Source organism: Topomyia yanbarensis, chromosome 2 (assembly GCF_030247195.1).
Source record: "Topomyia yanbarensis strain Yona2022 chromosome 2, ASM3024719v1, whole genome shotgun sequence".
Classification (NCBI taxonomy): domain Eukaryota; kingdom Metazoa; phylum Arthropoda; class Insecta; order Diptera; family Culicidae; genus Topomyia; species Topomyia yanbarensis.
The window spans coordinates 371,599,849-371,623,348 of record NC_080671.1 but is presented as its reverse complement, the minus strand read 5'-3'; the positions used below and the strand labels follow the sequence as shown (position 1 = coordinate 371,623,348).

Below are 23,500 nucleotides of genomic sequence, written 5' to 3'. Positions count from 1 at the left end.
GCGCTACCGCTGGACAGTTGCATATCAGAGGTTCCGTAGTCGGATTCACAAAGATCACATGAAAAAGACTCAGCGCGCTGAATAGTTGCCATGTGATAATTGAATTTGCAGTGGCCGGTTAAAGCCCTGGTCAGCATGCCGCAGTGGAGCTTCGAAAAATGTAAGAGATTTTTCGAAACCACTGGGCATGGTTGTTCTAGAAACGCCTTAGTTTGGCGACACGTTTGTACTATGCTATATTTCACCCTAAGGAGGAAAATTTGGTAAAAACCAAAATTTCTCACTAGGGTGAAAATTTGTTGGTAAAAACCAGTCTTTGTACAGGAGGGCACAAATCCTTATTTCATACTATGTTGCGTTTCGGCTTCGCCTCTTCAGAAACCGACACTAACGTATTGTCGGAATAGATTAGCGCCGGCTGTACAAAGACTGGTTTTTACCAACAAATTTTCACCCTAGTGAGAAATTTTGGTTTTTACCAAATTTTCCTCCTTAGGGTGAAATATAGCATAGTGCTTTCGCATAGGCCTGCTAAGCCAAGACAAGTTTCGGCTTCACTTGTGTCTCATCGGCATAAACAGAACTTCTGCTCGAACGGGACATCACGTTTGATCAGTCGTTTGATTGAAACACATAGTGTGTTTTAGTTTTAAGGGATTTGCGTCAAGCCGGCGCTAATCTATTCCGACAATACGTTAGTGTCGGTTTCTGAAGAGGCGAAGCCGAAACGCAACATAGTATGAAATAAGGATTTGTGCCCTCCTGTACAAAGACTGGTTTTTACCAACAAATTTTCACCCTAGTGAGAAATTTTGGTTTTTACCAAATTTTCCTCCTTAGGGTGAAATATAGCATAGTGCTTTCGCATAGGCCTGCTAAGCCAAGACAAGTTTCGGCTTCACTTGTGTCTCATCGGCATAAACAGAACTTCTGCTCGAACGGGACATCACGTTTGATCAGTCGTTTGATTGAAACACATAGTGTGTTTTAGTTTTAAGGGATTTGCGTCAAGCCGGCGCTAATCTATTCCGACAATACGTTAGTGTCGGTTTCTGAAGAGGCGAAGCCGAAACGCAACATAGTATGAAATAAGGATTTGTGCCCTCCTGTACAAAGACTGGTTTTTACCAACAAATTTTCACCCTAGTGAGAAATTTTGGTTTTTACCAAATTTTCCTCCTTAGGGTGAAATATAGCATAGTGCTTTCGCATAGGCCTGCTAAGCCAAGACAAGTTTCGGCTTCACTTGTGTCTCATCGGCATAAACAGAACTTCTGCTCGAACGGGACATCACGTTTGATCAGTCGTTTGATTGAAACACATAGTGTGTTTTAGTTTTAAGGGATTTGCGTCAAGCCGGCGCTAATCTATTCCGACAATACGTTAGTGTCGGTTTCTGAAGAGGCGAAGCCGAAACGCAACATAGAGGACACGTTTGTAGATTTCTCCAATTATTGCGGTGCTCGGACGAAGCCCAGGACCGTATTTTTTCCCTTATCCAACTTGTCGAAATTGGCAGCGCGGGCTCAGGACCAACGAAGTCAATCGCTGAACTTGCCCTGGCCAATTCGTCAACCCATTCATTTCCAGTAATACGGCAATGTCCGGGCACCCAGACAAGGTAGATAGTGTTGACAATGCTTAGTTCTTCGATTTGGGTTCGGCACGCAATCACTAGCTTGGACCGGGATTTGTCTGAGCTAAGGGCCTTGATTGCAGCCTGACTATCGGAGCAGAAGTTTATAACTCTGCCGGACAAACTCAGTTGAAGGGCCGATTGCACCCCGCACATAATCGCAAAGATTTCTGCTTGGAATACAGTACAGTATCTACCTAGTGAGTGAGATTGTTCCAATCTCATTTCACGACAGTAGACACCAGCACTAGCACGTCCCTCCATCAGAGAACCGTCAGTGTAACAGACCACTTGCCTTTGTTGTAGTCTTTCCATATGGCCAGACAACCACTCCTCTCGAGAGGGAATCTTCACATGGAATGTCCTGTAAGGAAAACTACAAGTGAGTGTAATATTGCTGGGAGCAAGAATATCTTCACCCCATGTAACCATTTGTGACCACAATCGTGTATGACCGGTAGCAAGATCAACATTATTACTGTTCCAAAGCCCAGTAACCTGCAGTCTGTATGCACATGATTGTGCCTCTTGTTTGAGGTGAATGTGTAATGGTTTGATGTTTAGAAGTGCCTCAAGAGCAGCAGTCGGAGTCGTGGTGAAAGCACCAGTCAACGCCATGAGCACCATTCTTTGCAGACGGTTTAACTTTGACTGGATTGTCACCACCTCTCCCCTCTGCCACCACACAAGGCATCCGTATGACAGTATTGGACGCACAATTGTCGTGTAAATCCAATAGATGTCTTTAGGTTTGAGACCTCAGGTCTTTCCAAAAGTTCGTCTGCACTGCCCGAAGGCCATGCACGCTTTCTTGACTCTGAACTCAATGTGAGCAGACCAATTCAGTTTGGAATCCAATATGACTCCAACGTATTTGACTTGATCTGCACACAGTAGCTCAGAATCAAAGAACTGCAAGGGACGAACCCCGGTTGTTATTCGCTTCTTCGTGAAAAGAACCATTGAAGTTTTGCTTGAGTTAACTGATAGTTTAACTTGTCGACACCACTGTTCGACAGCTCTTAATGCCTGTTGCATTAAGTCAAAGATTGTTCCGATGCAAAATCCAGTAATTAGTATTTGGTAATCGTCAGCAAACCCGTAGGTTGGAAATCCAAGCTCATTGAGTTTCTTCAACAAGCCGTCAGCTACCAAGTTCCATAACAAAGGTGACAGAACGCCGCCCTGAGGACAACCGCAAATACTTAACTTCCGTATCTCAGCCTGTCGCAGTGACGAGCAAAGTATTCGGTTACTAAGCATTGCGTTTATCCAACCCGAGATACATGCAGGTATCCCATGACCGCGCGTCGCTTCCAGAATAGACTGGAAGGACACATTGTCAAAAGCACCCTCAATATCTAGGAATACACCCAAGCTAGATTGCTTGAGCGAGAAGGCTTTCTCAATGTTGTAAACAACATCGTGAAGCAGAGTGATCGTGGATTTCCCACACTGATATGCATGTTGCATTTTGTGCAGTGAATATTCAACTAAACTAAAGTTCCTGATGTGATGATCGATTATCCGTTCCAAAGCTTTCAGAAGAAAAGAACTTAAGCTGATAGGCCTAAAACTCTTGGCTTCTTCATAGCTTGAGCGCCCCCCTTTGGGAATAAATCTAACAGTTATTTCTCGCCATGCTTTCGGGATATACCCGGTAGCAAGACTGGAAAGCAAAATCTTTTTCAAGACATGTTTAAGAATATCAAATCCCTATTGCAGTAGCACGGGAAGTTTTCCATCTTTTCCGGGTGATTTGTATGGAGCAAAGCTGTCAACTGCCCACTTGACCGATTCAGTGGAAACCAATGTGTGTGTGCTAACGCCCACGAGTCCGAATCACCAGAATGAGATCTGTGAACATTGTTCAACTCCGGATCGATACAACCTGGAAAGTGTGCGTCTAATACTACGTTCACACTACGAGTTAAAACGTGTTTTAACGCTGTCTTGATGACATTTTTCTTGTTGCTAATTATTATAACATGTTTTAACTGTGTAGTGTGAACATGGTATAAGAGACAATTAAGAACATCTTTTTCGTCCGTCACATAAACACCATCTCTGGTTTTTAAGGAGTTCATCTGAAAATCATTCGATTTGGAGAGAATTTTATTTAATCTGGTAGCCTCGTTCAGACTAGAGACATTAGTGCATAGACATTGCCAGCCAGCCCGTTCTGCAGATCGAAGACATTTCTTATATGCACTACGAGCTGACCTGAAAGCCCTGGAGTCATCACGCTGACGCCGGTTCCAAGCTCTTCTCATAACTTTCTTCATTCTTTCAAGTTCAGCTCTCCACCAAGGGGTTACCCTAGTCGATTTAACAGTACGAAGTGGACAAGCTTCTTCGTAGGATGCTAATATGAATGAGTTTGTCGTATCCACGACGTCATCTAAGTCGTCTAGTTGACTAATTATTGGAAAATATCCATGAAATTTATTCGTCAAGTTTTCCAAAAAGAGGTCCCAGTTTGTAGATTTAGGATTACGATATGTGACCACATTGAAGGTGACATCAAAATGATCGAAAAATATATATTTATGATCGGATAGAGACGGTTCAGTTTCATTTGGAACCTGCCAATTTCCCAGTTCATGCAAAATTCTATCAGAGCAAAGTGTTATATCTAACACCTCCTCCCTCCCAGACCTCGCAAAAGTTGGTCGGTTTTCCACATTCAGAATATGGAGATTTGTACTACTTATGTACTCCATCAGTTCAGAGCCCCTCAGATTGATGTCTGAGCTGCCCCAAATGATGTGATGAGCATTCGCATCACTGCCGATAATGAGCGGAAGCCCATTTCTGCTACAATATGATACAACGCTTTTAAAATCATCAGAAGGAGATGATTCGTTATGCGGTAGGTATGCTGAACAATATATATATTTTTTGTCTACGTTTCCGACAGTCAGTGTAACTGTGACAACACAGATATCGCGAGTTGTGAGCTCCGATATGAGACACGCGTCAATAGCCTTATTTGCAAGAATGCAAGCACGAGGCATTTCACGTGGGTTAGTCATGCCTGTCTTTTTGTAAGCAATGAAGGCAGTGTTAAGTAACTTTCCAAAATAGAAGTTTTCTTTATGGAAATACGGTTCTTGAACCAATGCTACGGAAGCTTTACCTTCCTGCATGAGTCGAGATAAATTCATAGTTGCTTTACGTTTATGTTGGGGATTGATTTGTGCTATTCTAACCATTGTTGATTAGAGAACTGTACATTTCATCTCCAACATAAATTGCACAACAACTAGAGGACACCAAGCGAGTTGGGATTTTAACGCATATAGCGAGCCATATCAGGTTTAAATGGGACATGATCATTTGATTCCCACGATTTGTGAAGAAAATAATGGTCCATTGTGTCAGAGATTCGCATAACACAGTAAAGGCAAAACCCAAAATGCTCCGTGCGCGACTGGCATATTTTAGACCCTTCAGTCATTAAGTCCCCGGCACGGAACTACACCTTGACTTGGGGTCTCCTACTTTCAGTCGCCTCCTACGACATGGGAGCAGGACTCCAGTGGCTCATTTCTAGGCCGGATCACACGGCCTCTGGGCAGGTTCATCTGTACACATCGAAAATTGATAATCGAAACTCAACAAAACTTCACCGAACTACCATCAGCCGAGAGTCTCAGCAAACCCCCAGCCAACAAAAATTCGGCAAAATTAAGTGGATCATCGGTGAAAAAACTTCGGTGTGTAGAGTGAACGTTCCGCTGCGTAATGCAGCATACTGGGGAGTTCGCCCAACTCTTCCCAGGCTCCGTTCGCCATTGAGAATGTTTTAAACCCCCTCAACAATTTTACCCATAGCACGGGTCGCATGACACTATGGAATCGGGGTTCCCTGTTTGGTGGATATTTACCACTGGAACAGGTAGTCCGTAGTGTAATTCTTAGCCGGTTGAAACAACCACTACCGACACTACACGGCTTATCTAGGCTGTTCGGTGAAAGAAGCTGACATTGTCTGGCTGATAAATAGGTATAACATTAACTTACGGACTTGGTAAGTTCCCCGGCGGCATAGGGGGTGGGCGTAGCGTAGTTAATAAATCGATTGCCTTGTACGTAGCGCACCTGGGTTCCAGTCCCGACACCACACATAGGCTTAGAAATTTTTTATAAGAGACTTTTCAAACCCGAAGAGGCGAATATTCCCTTTTCCCCTCTTAAAGGTTTTGACATTCTTTTTCGTGACGTTGACCGAGAACTAGAAAAAGGTGTTTCTAATCTTGTGAGCCAACTGGATACCATGGGGCATAGAAAAGTCCCTGCGTTTATGTTGCTGACTCCATCTCCATTGTATCTTCAACCACGTGTATGTCCCCGCACAAGAAGTTGAGATCGAGAGCGTGATGCGGATCTTCTCATGCTTCAGCAGATCGGCTGTTTAAGGACCCTATGCTTCAATCAGCAAAAAGCACCTGCAAACGATTGCATTCAGCATCAGTCGCAGCTGATGAGACTCAGACTTATATCGGACGGACTATGACGAACCGCATAATTTGTAAACAATTGGGCCACACAGCAACTCATTGTAACAATACGCTTCGTCGTGGAAAATGCGATAAATACCATAGGGATCATTTCTGTGTATGAGTAACTTTGAAGAAAAGGCCGTTCATACCAAAATTCGGACATAGTGTTATTAATATTATTCAGCTATACTACCGCTAAACACGATTATTTTTTGCTCCTTGCCAATTAATAATTTGATATGCTGAAAATTGATAACAATTTTAATTTAACCATAGTCGATTAGAGCAATAGACACCAGTACTGATTGTACAGTAATTAGAAGATACCAAACATGTTGGCTTATAATCGCCTATAGCAAACCCCGAAATTGGTATTAGGGATATGACCATCATTTGAATTCCACAATTTGCGAAGAAACTAAAGTCGCCTGACCTAGCGAGGGTTTCCAGTCGCCTCTTATGAATGATATTATTAATGAACAAAAGCGTTTCAAATTTGCGACGTTCATTTAATGTTTGTATATTGATAAGCATGCAGCGTGCTTCATAAGATGGCAACGAAAATGCTGTCCAGTCTAGTTTACGAAGGAAATATAATCTGAACGGTTTTTGTACCGATTATGTTCGTTCTTCGTGTGTTCTTACAAAAATGCACCAAATAATGCTACTATGTTCCAATATAGAGCCAAGCAGAGTGCGACTAAGTCTCATCAGAATCCGACGCTAACTTAGTGACAGGACTAAGCTAGCGCCTGATTTAAACTGTCTCCAAAAACGGAGACACAATTTGTCGAAGTTGAACCGTAAACTCCATAACTAATTTAGTTATAGGTTATGTACTCTTTACGATGGTTATAAACAATTTTTTCCCTTATGGAGAAAAAATAGTTTTTACCTAAATTGCTCTCCACTAAGGATAAACATAACATAGTGCACCTTGCATTGGCTTGCTAAGCCAAACCAAATGTTTTGATTTCGTTAGGTCTCATCAGCTTAAAATTAGCTTCTTTTCTTGCGGGACATTACGCTTGACTAAGGGTTTGCTCAGAAACACAAATTGTGTCTCCGTTCGATGGAGCTAACGTGAATCCGGCGATAGCTTAGTCCTGTCACTAAATTATTGTTGGATTCTGATGAGACGAAGTCAAAACGCAAACTCCATAACTAATGGAACTCTGGTGCAGGCCGGCTTCACAAAGGTAGGTTTTAGAAAACGATTGAAAAGAGGGGCTAGATTTACATATTGTCACCAAATTGAAGAATGGCAGTTAGTCAGTATTATATTTTATGATATTTTGCAAAATAATTCAAAGCTAAAGGCTGTAAGCTTGTTTTTGCTTTTCTCAATAGAAAGGTATTGCAATTGCTCTGAAAACCGACTTTTTAACGGAGGCCCGGAGGGCCGAGTGACATATACCATTCGCTTCAGTTCGTCCAGTTCGGCAAATGTCTGTGCGTGTGTATGTATGTATGTGTGTGTATGTGCGTCTGCGTGTGTGTATGTGACCAAAAATGTCACTCATTTTTCTCAGAGATGGCTGAACCGATTTTGACAAACTTAGTCTCAAATGAAAGATACAACGTTCCCATAGGCTGCTATTGAATTTATAATGGATCCGACTCCTGGTTCCGGAATTACAGGGTGGTAAGCATAATCTTGCAGAAAATGTCGATTTTAATAAATTCTGCAATGAATGTACACTCAGGTTTTTTTTTACGCGGGGGATACGAGCCGCGTAAATGAAAACCGCGTAAATGAAAACCGCGTAAATTTCAAAATCCGCGTAAATGAAAACCGCGTAAATTTCAAAATCCGCGTAAATGAAAACCGCGTAAATTTCAAAATCCGCGTAAATGAAAACCGCGTAAATTTCAAAATCCGCGTAAATGAAAACCGCGTAAATTTCAAAATCCGCGTAAATGAAGACCACTTAAATTTAAGAATCCGCGATAAAGGGAACCTCATTGATGGATACCGCGTAAATTCCAAAATCCGCGTAAATGAAAACCGCGTAAATTTCAAAAAACCGCGTGAATGAAAACCGCGTAAATTTCAAAAACCGCGTAAATGAAAACCGCGTAAATTTCAAAATCCGCGTAAATGAAAACCGCGTAAATTTCAAAATCCGCGTAAAAAAAACCGCGTAGAAAAATACCGCGCAAAAAAAAACCGCGTAAAAAAAAACTTGAGTGTATAAAGATGACATTTTTTCCAAAATATGGCCACAACTGCTTCGATATGTAGTATTAGGTGTAGGTCACTAACATACATTCAAAGTCTCTTTGGCCACATTGGCCACCATCATCGGTTCCGGAAGCCCCGGCGGAAGTATCTAAATTCAGAATAACAGTCACATCGGTTTCTCGGAGATGGATAAACCGATTCAACCAAACTTAGTCTCAAATGAAAGGTATTGCGCCCCCGTAAATGGCTATTAAATTTCATCCCGATCCGACTTCCGGTTCTGGAGTTACGGGTTGTGGCGTGCGATCACATAGCAAACTGCGATTCAAACCGATACTCCGATGAAAGCAAAAAAGGTAAAAATTTCGCTAAAATGTCTCTCAAACAACTTAAATTTGCTGTTCTAGGTCACCGACGGCCAACCAAACTTTCGTTGACTACATTGACCACCATGGACGGTTCCGGAAGTGCCCGGGAAAAGCGACCATCTTTCAAAACTAGCAAACTCATATCAATTTCTCGGAAATGGTTGGGCCGATTTTCACAAACTTAGTCCCAAATGATAGCTATATTATCCCCACAGATGTCTATGTCGGATCGCTTAGATGGTTCCGGAAATATGGACTGAACCGTCCGGTCACATATGAAATTCCCATATAAACCGGAACTCAAAGTTTTTTTCAAAGGGGGGACCCCATGAAATTAAAGAAATCGAATTCGTATTTTTGAAGCCAAACATCTTTAAAATGTATGTAACGTCGATATTTTATGTTATCACGAAATTTTTTTTTTATAAAAATCGACTTTTTGGACTTTGCCGATTTCGCACCTTTTTCAGTGCAATATTACCGTGGCTGTTTTTTCTTTTACAAAATTTTAGAACTCGAATAATGATTTCTTTTCTTGTATATTTGGCATGTCATGTATAATAAAATGTAATATTTGCATTTGAAAGCTTTTAATGAATATAAACAACGCAAACATTTTCGTGTTCATGATTGAGATAGGCACAATTGCACCGCTAGGTGGATTAAAACAGGTATTTTTATATTGAGATTAGTGTTTCAGATCTTAAGAATTATTACATATTATCAATAAATAAATATTGACAAACGAAAGTGTCGCCGCATAAATGACTGATACGTAAAAAAAGCAAATATCACACTGTTTGGTGTATTGCAGCAAGTTACCCGCCAAGATCGTCTTATTTTAACGAACCCATCGTTACTTTAATAGACTAAATCAAACAATAGCCGAGTGGCAACGAGACATTGACAAGACACAGCGTAGCACTGTTTGGATTAAATTGTTTATGGTTCGGTTCAGGAAACTATTTTCGCGAATCTAATTCTGTGATGATTTATTTATGTTCCAATTATGCTGCCATACAAATACCGTGATCGCGATGACTCGTTATACGAGTGAAGAATGCCAAATCTAAATCCCGCCACCGCGCCCGGGGACGTTCCGAAAAACAAGCTTCGACTCCGCGGCGACTGACGCGCAAATCGTACGGGGAGGCGCGGTTGCATTTCGCTACCGGACTATTGGTGGTGGGTCCAACAGGTAGGCACGGCAGACGTGGACGAACACAGCGAGTGGTTGTGGTGCACTTTGATTTGGTGTAGGTACAAATTACGCGCGAACTGACTGAGAACTGCTCGCGCCATGCTGCCCAGCCCAGCTCCTCAGCCGACCCCTGCTGATGCTGATTCGGTGTTCGATGGGCAAAATAGCGATCGCCGCCAGCCAGTCAGTGGCTGTAAAATAAACCGCGCGCATCGTCGCGAGATCATCATCGCGTCAGTCAGTATCGCTGCGGTTTTCCATCGTGACGGACGGTGCAGGAAATTTCACGTGACGGATTTGGCAAACTTAAATCGAAACCAGTTTGATAAGAATGTTTTCGAGATCCTGCTGAACGGTGACCGGTGACTGTGTCTGTGTGTTAGTACGTGACGGTTTTCGAACGAGGGCTCGATTAATCTCGGAAATCAGAACTCATAATCGGGGGTGCGCCGCGATTGAAAGACTAATAAAGACATCATTGTTAAACGGTCGTGCTTAGCGAGATAGATTAATTGAAGTCGGAATCTTGATATAGAAAAGCTGGCCCGTAATCGTGAGTGCCGGTCGTGGAATCTCGCGTTAAGTAACACGGTACAAAAAGGGCCGTGTCTGAGGTAGAGGAATGCAGCGCTCTCGAGGGATTGCGATCGATTGCGATAAGATATATCGGGATGCATTGAGCTGTTTGTTTTGAATAAGTGAAATATTTGTATTGACCCCTTCGTCGCGACTTTGATTGATGAGTACGAGAGTGTCGCTATTTAGTATAATTGAAAGTATTTGAATCAAATGATTTAGGTTTCTTTGCGATCCCAGCGCAGCGGTGGCAGATTAAAAGATTTTGATTGATCTGTGTGCAAATGTGAACTCGATTTATTGTAGAGTGACATTTTCTTAACCCATTATTGCCCAACCTACTATATATAGTAGGTGCTAAGAATAACTCCTATTACTTAAGGAATAACGCAGAACAGGCATTATCAATGAGTTAATATTGTTCATATATTCTTACAGAATACGTTTAGAGAAGTTAGAGTGGTTAAACTGGTGTTTATGTTTTGTTTTTATTCAATTTTCTCTTAAGGGGTTACACATTTTTGTCATGATGAAAAAATCGAATTTTTGTAAATTAGATATTCTCAAACTACATACGCTGAGGAAAATTTTCTCAAAATTTCATTAAGATCGAAATACTAAAACTTGAGTTACAGCGATTCATAGACCGCTACTCATTGACCACTCGTAGGCGGTGCGTAGTGTTTGATACGCTAGACCGTTGACTCGTTGCAGCGACAGTAAAACTCGATTATCTCGGAATTGTATTTTGTTGAAAAGTTCATTCGCGGCGACCACGATATCTCAGGAATTAATTAATCGATCAATCTTAAATTTTCACTGGGTGTTCCTTATTATATCAGCTACTCTTAGTAGAAAATAATTTTCACTGGAATGACCACATCATTTTTTCCAATCGGAAAACTCAATTTGTGCTGCGTGTGAAAAATAAGTTGGGCCATAATGGGTTAATATTTTTACAAAACGAATTCTACCAGGTGAGTGATTCACAGCTGTAATTTAGCTCAGCGTAAGATGTTTTTTTTTATATAAAACTTAAACATTTAACTACTTATAAATATACTACGATTGAAAGTAAATCCTCGGCTCAGATCAAGTTCATAGTACAGTGCGCAAGTTTGACGGTAAGCACAGGATATTGTGCCTCTACAGTAGCAGTATGAGTTGTCGTCACCGTACTAGTCAGCGTCATTTGACCATTCTCAGAAGATGATTTTCCTTTGATCGAATGGCTTTGACTTCTCCAAGACAACTACCTGTCAATATTGGTCGAACAATTGTGTGCATCCAATAAATATTCTTGAATTTTGGTATACTAACTTAATATTTTTGATTTTGTGAGAGTAGGCATTTAGCTCCGGTGGTCCCAAACCCGAAAAGACGGTAGAAAGTGTTTCTCGCTTTCGATGACATTTTGTCTTCAGCAAAATTTCGTGAAACTAAATATCGCATTTCAATTAATTAGCACATTAGGGGTACTCTTTTAGAGACCCTTGGCGAGCGGTTGGCCGTGTTGGCCCCAACGGTTGGCCGGCTTGAGCGCCAACCTTAAGGGGGAGCGCTAAAGTATTGATCTGCTTTATAAAATAAGTGACGATAAGTCAGGATAAGTGTGCCATTTCTAGGTACACAGTAAATTATTGTTCGAAAGTCGGAATGAAAAACAAAACCATTGTAAACACCAAAAGGACGCATAACGGATACTACGTCAAAGGCGCCAGAAGTCCCTTCTACCGCCCTGTCAGTCCCATTCAGATTTATTCGTAATAAGTAATGTTGTTCTACAATGTATATCGCTCGTTAGCTAGTGTAAATAAGGGTTTGCCCACTACTCGGCTTCTTGGTTGCCCGGCGGACCCTTCTTTTCAGGGCGGCCTAGGTGCTCCTATCGGAGTTTCTGATTTTCGTATATAAACAAACAAAAAAAGATATAAACAAACAAACTAAATTTACCGTCTTTTATTCTCCTCTCTTCTGTGCTGCACTCTGACCGTGGAGCTGATCAGCTGCTTTTGGCGATGGCGGATGGCGAAGGTTTATTCCGTCCTGCTGGTATCGTTGGCTGCTCCGGCAGCGGTCCTTAGCAATTAGCCAGGGAGCTTTGCTCCCCGCAAAGAATCCCGGAAGACACCGCAGTATTCTTCCCAGGGGGAGCCGCTGTCCACCCTGCTTCACCCTCCTTGCTTATTAGCTGGGAAGTAGAGCAAGGTTCGTTCGGCTTATCCTTCCCAGCGAACGGCGGAATGGTGCGTCCGCATCCTTTTCGGTTAACCAGGGAAGCGTAAACTCCTTTATAGCTAATTAGCTTTCCCCGACGGCGATCCAGCACCAGAAACACCATGACCAAACCACGGGACGGCACTTTCCGACGGATATCTTCCGTCACACACGCGCACTTCGCGCAATTGCTGTTGTGGCTGTTTATTTATCCCGAAACTGCGTATCGAGGACGTGCTTTCTTCACCGTGGTCTGTCACTCTCTGATCAAAACTCGATGGCCGCCTTCCTCACTCGTCCAAAACAAACCCGACACCACAAAACCGCACCGCCGCATAACTGTCATCTCCTTGCAGCGTAAACAGCAACAAATATAACAGCAAGAGGAGAACGGTTACCTACCTAAACCCTACGTTATTATTATACAAACATAAAACAAATATTACTACACTTATCTGAAGGCACAAAATCGTTCAAAAAACGCGAAACTATACAAAATTTAGAAACTAAATGTGAACGGTATCGAACAGCGGTGAGCATAACTTTAAGTGAACAAATACACTCTACGGAGTGTATACACAAAAAGGGTACATTTACACCCATTGCTGAATTGTTACCCGGACGGGTTACACTAGATATGTGGACATAAGCAATAAAGCTGTAGCAAAGAGATCAATTGTAATCGAGAAGACGACCACATGCTGTACCGTGGGGATTAAGGTTTCCTCGATGCCGGGAAGAGTTCCGCAATACCACAATCCACACCTAGACCCAACTTGTCCTGAACTATGTTGAATCTCTGGTTGAAATGCCAAATGAAATTTTTAGTGCCCTTGAAAGCGTTGACAATTCCATGTTTGATCTCAAATTTCTAAGACTCTTTCGGAGCTTTCTTGAACTGTTATCTTCGGCGGTCTCTCAAGAGAAAAGTCTTCTTGATCCAAGAGATCATAAAAGTTTGTTGTTGTAAGTGGCGTAGCTCTGTTTAGTAAAAGTGCTGATTCATCGGGTGTTGTTTGTACACCGTTGTATTACCATACTAATTGATCATGTGGACAATATGCACACTTCGCTGCCTGCCAAATGCAAGAATCGTCCTCATAATCCTCTGCACAATTGTTACACTGTCCCTTATTGTTACTTATATTTAGTGCAATACTGCAATTCGTAACGCAAGGGACAAACAGCTGAACAGACAGCGGGTTCGCCAAAGGTCACCCGTTACACGTTTGTCCCGTCCAGCGTGATTGCCATTCAAGATCTTCGCTGACTGTAGCTTTAAACAGTTAGCCAGTAGATTAACGCACAACCAACTCGAATCGATGACCACACCGTCAATCTCAACTTTGTGTGCGGACATGTGGACGCGGTAGACCTCAATGAAGGACTTACTAAGTAAGGATAGGATACTAAGGTATTGATACTAAAAACAGAAAGAAATTTCGGAATATAGAATAACTTGGAAGACAAGCCAGTGGATACTGAAGCAAAAATGTGGTCACCAATCTTCACTCGATGTAAGACTTGCACACCAATTTTCTTAGATAATGGCATGAAGATTGTGAAAAAGTTTAATCAGCAGTTGGCCATAAAAGCATCTTTGTTTTCCTTGCATGTGCAAAAAGATGGGTGGGTAATGTCTGGGACATAAACGGAAGATCACATGTGTTTGTAAAATTGTTCATTCTTTAAACCTTCTTTGTGAACCATCACAACCGGAAGTTCTTATGCCTTTTTATAATTCCAGAAAAAATACGAAACTTTGCCTTATTTTCGCCCTTAAGTTAGAGAACGTTTTATTGGGGCATTGTAATATATATATATATATATATATATATATATATATATATATATATATATATATATATATATATATATATATATATATATATATATATATATATATATATATATATATATATATATATATATATATATATATATATATATATATATATATATATATATATATATATATATATATATATATATATATATATATAGAGTACAACTAAATTATTGTTTGAAAGTCGATTTGAATACGAAAGCCGGTAAATACTAAAGGCGTGCAAAACTAAAGCTCCGCCAAGGGCGCCAGAAGACCACGCTACGAACCCACTCTTTTCTAAGAATCATTCTTGTTACCGACAATAAAACTATTCGTCTTTTGCAACATAGTTTAACAGTTAATATAGAATAACTTGCCTTATTATGTACTTATATACGTGGTGAAAAGTGATGTAATTCTCTGGTGTCTGAAACTCGCCTCAAACTCGTAATTCGTAATAGGATCTTTATACGTATATGTAGCTGCTACGCACCCCCTAGTCGAACGCTAGAGCAGTACCATCGGATGCTAGACGCGCTTTCTGGGGAGCTGGACCGACGAAGACCGGTAGTCATCGGAGAAGATAACATTATTTGGACAAAGAGGTGAAGAAGCAGACATTCCAACACAAAATAGTACTATAGCCTGTTGGAATCTCTAGCCAAACTAGATGTTATGCTATGCTGTGAGGGCACCAGTACAACTTGCCGCAGAAATTGACGAGAATCCATCATCGACGTTACCTTTTGTAGCCCGTCATTAGTGGCAAACATGGAGAGTTTGCGTAGACTACATGTGTAGTGACTTCCTGACAATACGATACTAAGCGTCAATACATAGGGCGCACAGTGGGACGAGCCCGGACTTAAGTCCATATATGAAGGTTATGCGATATTCTCACTAGTATTTTTCTCGTATCAGCTGATCCATCAGAGACATTTTCGCTAGATTTTAGGTGATTTGAATGCAAAATGAATTTCTGACAGCTTTTTGAAGGGCATAACTCAAGTGTTTTTTGCATTATTTGACCATAGGAACTATATACGGTTTTTCTCGTTTTTCAAAGAAACGGTTGATTTTATGAATTGCATTACTTCACCAAAATTATCCGTGTGATAAAATTACATCGAAATCGCCAAAAATAAGTCACTAGTTGGTTTAGTTAGTGTTTAGATAACTGTTTGTCATGAATTTTTATTGAATTCGAACTTCTAAAGCGATAACAACAACGACGCCCGTAAATGCCCGCGATCACACTATGCTCATTGGAAAGCTTTTCATTTTCTCTTCAAAATGAGCCTATGCTAGTTTTGCGAAAACTTGCGATAAGCAGTCAAAATTTGAAAAAACTGTGAATGGACACGCATGGTTATTACTGATATTTAATTTGAATATTCACTTTATAACTAGAATAATGACACTAATTTATGCACAACTTTCAAATAGCATTTAGAGCATGATCTTTAAGGGTTTTACTAGTGATCAAGAGTAAGGAGCCGAGTGGGAAGTATGGTTTTTAAGTGGTAAAGGAATTAAGAATGTTTAAAATTCAGTAAATATTTTCAACCATCTGAAATGTGTCATAAAATGTTTCATGAACTATTTTTGCTAACTTACGTAATAACTGTTAAATTGTGTGAACACAGTTGAGTTCTAGTCATTTGGTGAGACTATTTTTTTCCGAGTTTGCATAGCACTGATATAGCTTAATGGTATGCGATATTATCCAAATAAAATAAGACCATTTTTAAATGAACCATATACGCAAAAAAAGGATTTTGGATTTATTTTAATTTAAGGTATGAAATAAGCAATCTAAGCAACTTAAAACACACCTGCGAAAACAAAATCGTTAACAATCTTGTTGATTAGTGAATGTAAATCAATATTCCACTAAGACGCTCAAAATGTTTGTTTTGCAAATGAAAAAAAATGTAGTTTTCATACCAAGTAACCCACTAATGAATTAAACGTTCCAAAATTAGACAATCACATCTTATTTGATCCTTAAAAATAATATAATCATTTCTAAAGCCCCATAATGAGATGTCAATCAATTCGTTTCAATACCGAAAATAAATTTCAAAATTACAATTGAAAGAAATCTTTATAAAAGACAATATTTTTACTTTTGAGCCACTCTAATAAGTAGTAAAGTTAATTTCTATTTTCTATAACCAACATAGGAATTCAGCGCACAAAAATGAATTTAAAAAAAATTTGAACCTTCACAACAAAATAATTATTTTTGAGCCACCCTAATGTACAATGAAATTTTTTTGCAAATGTTAATATCAAAAACGATTTAGCACACGAAAATTAATATACACAAATTTTAAGATCGATTTAGAAAAAAAAATATTTTTGAGACACCCTAATGAATAGTGAATGTTCATTTTTGAATGTTTTAATATCGAAAACGAATTCAGCGTACCAAAATTACATAAAAACGTCCTATATGAACCGATAGGGAAAAGTTTGGACTTTAGTCCACCTTTTGTTCTAAGTCGTGCCACTGTGGGGCGGGAGCTCACGAGCGGAAATGGAAGCTGAAGTCATTTAACAACGATCTCTTTGTGGAAGCACTTCAGGCAGCGTGCGACTCGCACGGAAACGTGAGATAAAGCGAAGCAAATCGATTTGCTTTAAGGAGTTCTGCCAGGGTGCTGACGCCAACCCCTGGGCGACGCATATCGTGTGACGATGGCTAAGATCAGAGGGCCCACGAGGCCTCTGGTAATGTACCTTGATATACTGAATGTTTTCTTAGAAGAGCTCTTTTCAGAGCACAATCCAATGATATAGTCGATTATACCGCATAGCGAGGTAGAGCGGGACAATATCAAAGTGATACAAGCACCCGGACTAAATAAAATTCCCAAATCACATTGAGAGCGGAAATCCAGACACTTCCGAATATGTTCCGAACAATGTTTCAAAAACTTCAAGATGAGGGTCAATTCCCTGAGAAATGGAAGATACAGAAGTGCTACTGCCCAAATAAGATAAGCCCCCTCGAGGATCCATCATCGTATGGACCAATATGCCTGCTGGATACGCTCGGGAAACTCTTGGGGAGGATTTTCCTTGCCACGGAAGATATATTTACGGAAAGCGATAAAGGGTTGTCGAAACAACAGTTCGGATTTCGGAAGGGCAAGTCTACGGTGGACGCCATTCGGACAGTGATCGAAAGAGCTGATATGGCGTGCAAACAAAAAAAAAGAAGAAATCGATACTATGTCGTCATAACGATAGACGTCAACGCGTTCAATAGCGCAAGCTGGGAAGCCATTACGGAGTCACTGATCTGTGGAACAAAAAACGTTTAGAATTACAGCAGGAGTCCCGCAAGGCTTTATCCTGGGTCAAACGCTTTGGAACGGGATATATAACGGCGTAGAGATTGTCGGATTCGTGGACGACATCGTACTAACGATACTGGGAGAGACGCCGGAAGAGGTGGAAATGTAGCCGATGGAAGCGATCGACAGAGTTGGAAACTTAATGCGAGGAGTGAAGCTGCAGATTACCCACCACAACACGAAGGGATTATTAGTCAAAGTGCTGCACTGTCGGGGAGTATGTCATTGTCTCGAAGCGGGCCATGGCTCGTTGGTTTTGTATGAATAAGATTGAGTTTTTCTCTGCAGGAGCAATGTCAAAATAATATGCTATTAAATACGAAAAATTATCTTAGATGAACGAAATGAATTCGTGCGACCAACGAGATTGTTCGTAATATACACAAACGTTTATTAAATTAAACAAAACATTTCGTTTCATTCACGAAAAATAATGTCGTTTTCAACGAATACATTCGTGCAATGTACATTAAACAAGTACAGTTTACGAAAACTTTCGTTCATCAAGCGGTCATTTCTTCATACCACAATAAAATCGGTTTTGCCAGATCTGTATCCTTAATTAAAAAGAGCCGGTGTTGTCAAACAAAGATTCCAAAAGATCGAATGAAAAAATAAGAGGATAATAAAAAACTTTTCTAAGATGAACGAAAAGAATTCGTGCGACCAACGAAATCGTTCGTAATATACATAAACGTTTATTAAAATAAACGAAACATTTCGTTTCATTCACGAAAAATGATGTTGTTATCAACGATAACATTCGTGCAATGTGCACTAAATAAATAAAATTTATGAAAACATTCGTTTATCAAGCGGCCATTTCTTCGTACCACAATAAAATCGATTAGGCCACATCGTTTTTTTAAAATAAAAAAAATCGATGTTATCAAACATCGATCCCAAAGGATCGACTGAAAACAATAAGAGACTAATAACTACGAAAACTTTCCTAAGATAAACGAAATAAATTGTGCGACCAACGAAATCCTTCCTCTTATACAAAAACATTTATCATCAACGAATTATTTCGATTCATTCACGATAAATATTGTCGTTATCAACGATAACATTCCAATGTTCATCCAGCGGCTATTATTTCACACCACAATCTTTCCCCAATAGAGGTGAACAGGTTGAAATAAAATCGATTTTGCCAGATCGATCCATTTAGTCAGTTAAAAAAATCGTTGTTGTTAAACATCGATCTTAACTCATCGATTGAAAAAATAATATGCTAATGAATACGAAAATTTTCCTAAGATGAACGAAATAAATTCGTGTGAGCAATGAAATCGTTCGTAATATACAAAAACGTTTATTAAAATAAACGAAACAGTTCGTTTCATCCATGAAAAATAATGTCGTTATCAACATTCGTGCAATGTAAACTAAATAAGTAAAATTTACGAAAACTTTCGTTCATCAAGCGGCCATTTCTTCGTACCAAAATAAAATCGATTTGGCCACATCGATTGTTTTAAATTAAAAAAAATCGATTTTGTCAAACATCGATCCCAAAAGATATACTGAAAACAAGAGGCTAATAAATAGGCAAACTTTTCTAAAATAAACGAAATGAAATCGTGCGACCAACGAAATCGTTTGTAATATGTACACACGTTTATTAAAATAAACAAAACATTTCGTTTCATTCACAAAAAATAATGTCGTTATCAACGATAACATTCGTGCAGTGTACATTAAATGTGTAACATTTACGAAAGCTTTCGTTCAACAAGCGGCTATTCTTGTACATGAAATGAACGAAACCTACTATTTACAATGCACAATAATTCGTTGCAGAAAACGACGAATGAATTCGTGCATTGCATGATCGATTTCATTATATTTACGAATTTATATTATCAGTGTAAGGTTGAGATATTGATCAATTAAAAAAATGTGACAAAGTTTCATGGTTTCAAAGCATTTACTAAAAATGCTATATTGCCTCCCGACCGAATTTTCACAATATTTATTCACGAAAACTTTTGTAATGAATAGTACTTTCTAATACATGCCTTTGGTTTAATGAAAAAAAATATTGATTTGTGAGGATTTTCTTCATAATTGACTAAAAAATATGGTTTTCGCTTTGTTTAATCATTGATCATTGATTGTTTTGTTCTATCATTGATATAAGCACTCTTTGTGAAAAACTTTTAAATGGAATTTATTCTCAGAAAAATAAAAAAAATATTTAAAAAATAATCGGACTTCGAAAAATTTACGAAAACCGCATATATACGTCAATTTTACTCAAAAATGGCCATTTTTCATAAATCGCATTTGTGAAACCTCTAGATGATTTTTTAGAAACTTGATTTGTTCTACAAAAGTGCCTTAAATTTGCTTATCTTTCATTATAGGGTTGAGTACCATGACTTTTCGCACATCGCTTTTTTGGGACAGCCTAATATAGTATGTTTCATAAATCATGGTATTTAGATTTGAACTAAAAAAAAATTGTTCTGGATCCCTCGGTGGATTATTTCCGAATTAGTTTTAAATTAGAGGCAAAACTTTCTTTCTTCCAATAATGAACAATTTCGCGATGCTTATTTTTTGTCATAATATTGTTCTATTATACACACCGTGTGCCGTAAAGGGACGCGAGGGTTCTCATCCTGACGGGCTCCAGCGCGGGCGACGGTCGTATGTGGACCGGTTGCGCAGCGAGGGCTTGTCAGCAAGCCGACTCAGCGTATATACAGGAGACAATGTGCTCAAGGAAAGCTGGGAGCGAGTCAAATTTTTCGGCATCTCCGGATTGTTTAATGTCTCAACGGGTTGCAAAGTTAGCGACGGTTCCGGGATCGTCCTGCTACTCAGCAAGGGTCGTACGTAATGGACTCAAAGGGGCCAATGGGCTCAAGAGCAGCTGGAAGCTAATGACAGTGACACTAATTCGGTCGAGGCTCAAGCGCAGTGGAAAATAGAGCACTAAGTTAGCAACACCAACAAGGAGTTTCACGTCGTTTAAAAATACTGCGAGGGTGGCTGTGAAGGGATGCGAGTCAAGTTTCGGCATCTCCGGATCGGTTCACGTGGTGACGGGTTCCGATGTTGGTGACGGCAATCGTCGGCGGACCGCTAACGCAGTAAGCTGTACGTGGGTAAAAAAATAGTAAAAAATAAAATTTAAAAAAAATGATAGGAAAGAAAAAATAGAAAAAAAAATTTAAATACCCAAAACCATTCTTGTGCCACAACGAAAGAGGTACTGCGTCATAATGTCCGTGATATTATGACGCACACTGGTATTGTGATGCTATGTTTCAGAGGTATTGCGTCATAAAGTCCAGGATGCTATGACGCATTCATTGTTTCGGATACAGCGTTATAATGTCCCATGCCATAAAGCATTGGGACATTATAACGCAGTTCTTATGCGTCATAATATTTGAAACAATAAGTGCGTTACGGTATCCATGCAATTGGCTGCGACACAAAATCCGAAAACGAACGTGCGTCATACCGTCCGGGACATTGTAACGCACAAGGGGTGCGTCATAATATCCGCGAACAAATGTGCGTCCCTAAGTCCGGGACCTTACGATGTGCACTAGTTTTCGGATATAATGTTTTTATCGTTTCAAACTCAGCTTTAGCTCCACGAATATTAGTGATTTTTGTTTTGAGCAGATCATCTTCACGCTTGCGCTCAGGAGTGGTTGGAACGGGATTATATGCAGCAGTCCTTTTCCATCTTTTCCATGGTGTATTAACAGTTGGGGATAGCGGTTTTGTGTCGACTTTAACTGAGAGAGCGCTTATACTACATTTTTTGAATCAGCTATGTTATCCTTTAATTATTTCAGGGAATTGTCACAACAAATCGAAGCCATTCTACGGAAATTATCATTACAAAACAAATCAGCAGACCCGTTACACATCCAGAATAAATTCCGTGGGCGGGTTCCAAGAACGTCTCGAATATCATAATCTATCTTGACATATATCATGTGAAACGAATTTCCGGAGGAGCCACGACAGGTGATTCGCTTTGAATCATTAACGACTTTCGAGCAGTTGGTACGAGCCATATTTTGAGCGACGAAATAACGCTTACCAAGTATGCAATATGCGCAGGAAGATAAATAACTCCAACGGGTATAGTAACCTGTATCGATAGAAGCGAACTTGCATACAACGTGTGATAACTCAGCTATCCACCAGAAGAGGTCGCTTTTGCCGAAAAAATTGAGCGTGACGTTGCACAGTGGCGGGTCTTCAAACAAAAGTCGGACAAAACCTCAAATGTTACCTAATTTGGCTGAAAATCACAATTTAAGCTAATTTTGAGGTGATGAGCTCATTTTTGATGTCAAAAGTCGAAAAATATTAAATGCATTTTTCCATACAGTGTCATTGAACCTTTCTTATAACTATGATCCCGTTTTCATGATAGATTTTCCGTTACTGTTCACCAATGTCAGCAATATCATAAAAAATGAAGAACACTACTTTAAATCCAATGTATAACGTGTTGGTTTACTGTAGATTGTCTAAGTATTTTACACAAAACACCATGCGCCTCCATACCAGCAACAAAGCTTCAAAATCTCCTTAAACCTTTTTGCGCACCTAGGCGCAGAACGAGACCATGATATTCGAAAAGTAGAGGTTATTTCCCATAGAATGTATACTGTATGACCGTTCCGAAATGATTCCGAAATTTGTACAGAATACATTAGTGAAAAAAGTAATTTTGATCTGACCACCTCAAACATATTTGAACTAAAAAGTCATAGTTCCAAGCAAATTTACCAAATGTATTTCATTCAATAACCAAGTTCTTTCGTTCCTCTACACAATGAAACTAGTTGTGCTAAAATCGAACCAAAATCAAAAGAGCAAAATGCATTTGAATTGAACAGAGCAATGGTGGTTTCGGAAATGAAAATCATTAAAAAGTCCGGACTTTACTACGTTTACACTCATGTTAAAAATCGTGTTCTTATCTAATGATCATAAAATTTTGAATATGCATTATTCAATACAATACAGAAATTCAGGAAAAATATAAAATATCAATATTTCAAAAATAAATTTTTGAGGTTTTGGCCAGCCTCCAGCCACTGTGCGTTGTGCGCAGTGATAACGTCAAGTAAAATCGAAAACAAAAGCGCAAACAAAACTATCACTTTCACAAATTAACTTTCAATTGCGTTAAGTTACGAAACTTCAACACACTCGTACGACCGATTAACGAAAAACATCGATAAACCAAAAATAAAACATATCGCGATTGTAAGAAAACTTAAAATTTGGAAAAAAACTTTCAGCTTTCTTGACGACCGGAATATAGCAAACAGTGAGGCCAGAAACAGTGTTCAATACAGAAATCAACGTAAAGCCGACCCTACATGAGCGAAAATATTGACAATAAATCATATATTGATCAATATATTGATGGTGTATGGTCCTCTTAAAAATATTGATTCTATGGAGTTTAAATGGGATTCATGGATTGAAGCAGTCTTGTCAATATATTTATTGACAATATTTCTGTCTCGTGTAGGGTCCGCTTAACGTACATTTATCGAAGTACGTTGGCGATGAGCGATAAATTTATGCCAAAATCATCACCGCTGAATTCAACGGAAAAATAAT

The 23,500-nt window shown here is 39.5% G+C and overlaps 1 protein-coding gene across 4 annotated transcripts in view; it reads left to right on the top strand.

The window, feature by feature from the left end:
* The window catches only part of LOC131684531 (solute carrier family 22 member 21), a 240,834-nt gene that overhangs the window by 58,496 nt on the left and 158,838 nt on the right, over positions 1-23,500 (top strand). The window contains exon 1 of one of the 4 annotated variants that reach the window (XM_058967496.1): positions 10,113-10,509. The exons of 1 other annotated variant lie outside the window; for it this stretch is intronic. The gene's annotated coding sequence lies outside the window, so the exon portion shown is untranslated. Of the gene's footprint in view, positions 1-10,112; positions 11,449-23,500 lie in introns of those variants that run through there. 2 more of the 4 variants (XM_058967495.1, XM_058967494.1) reach the window with 2 other exon arrangements.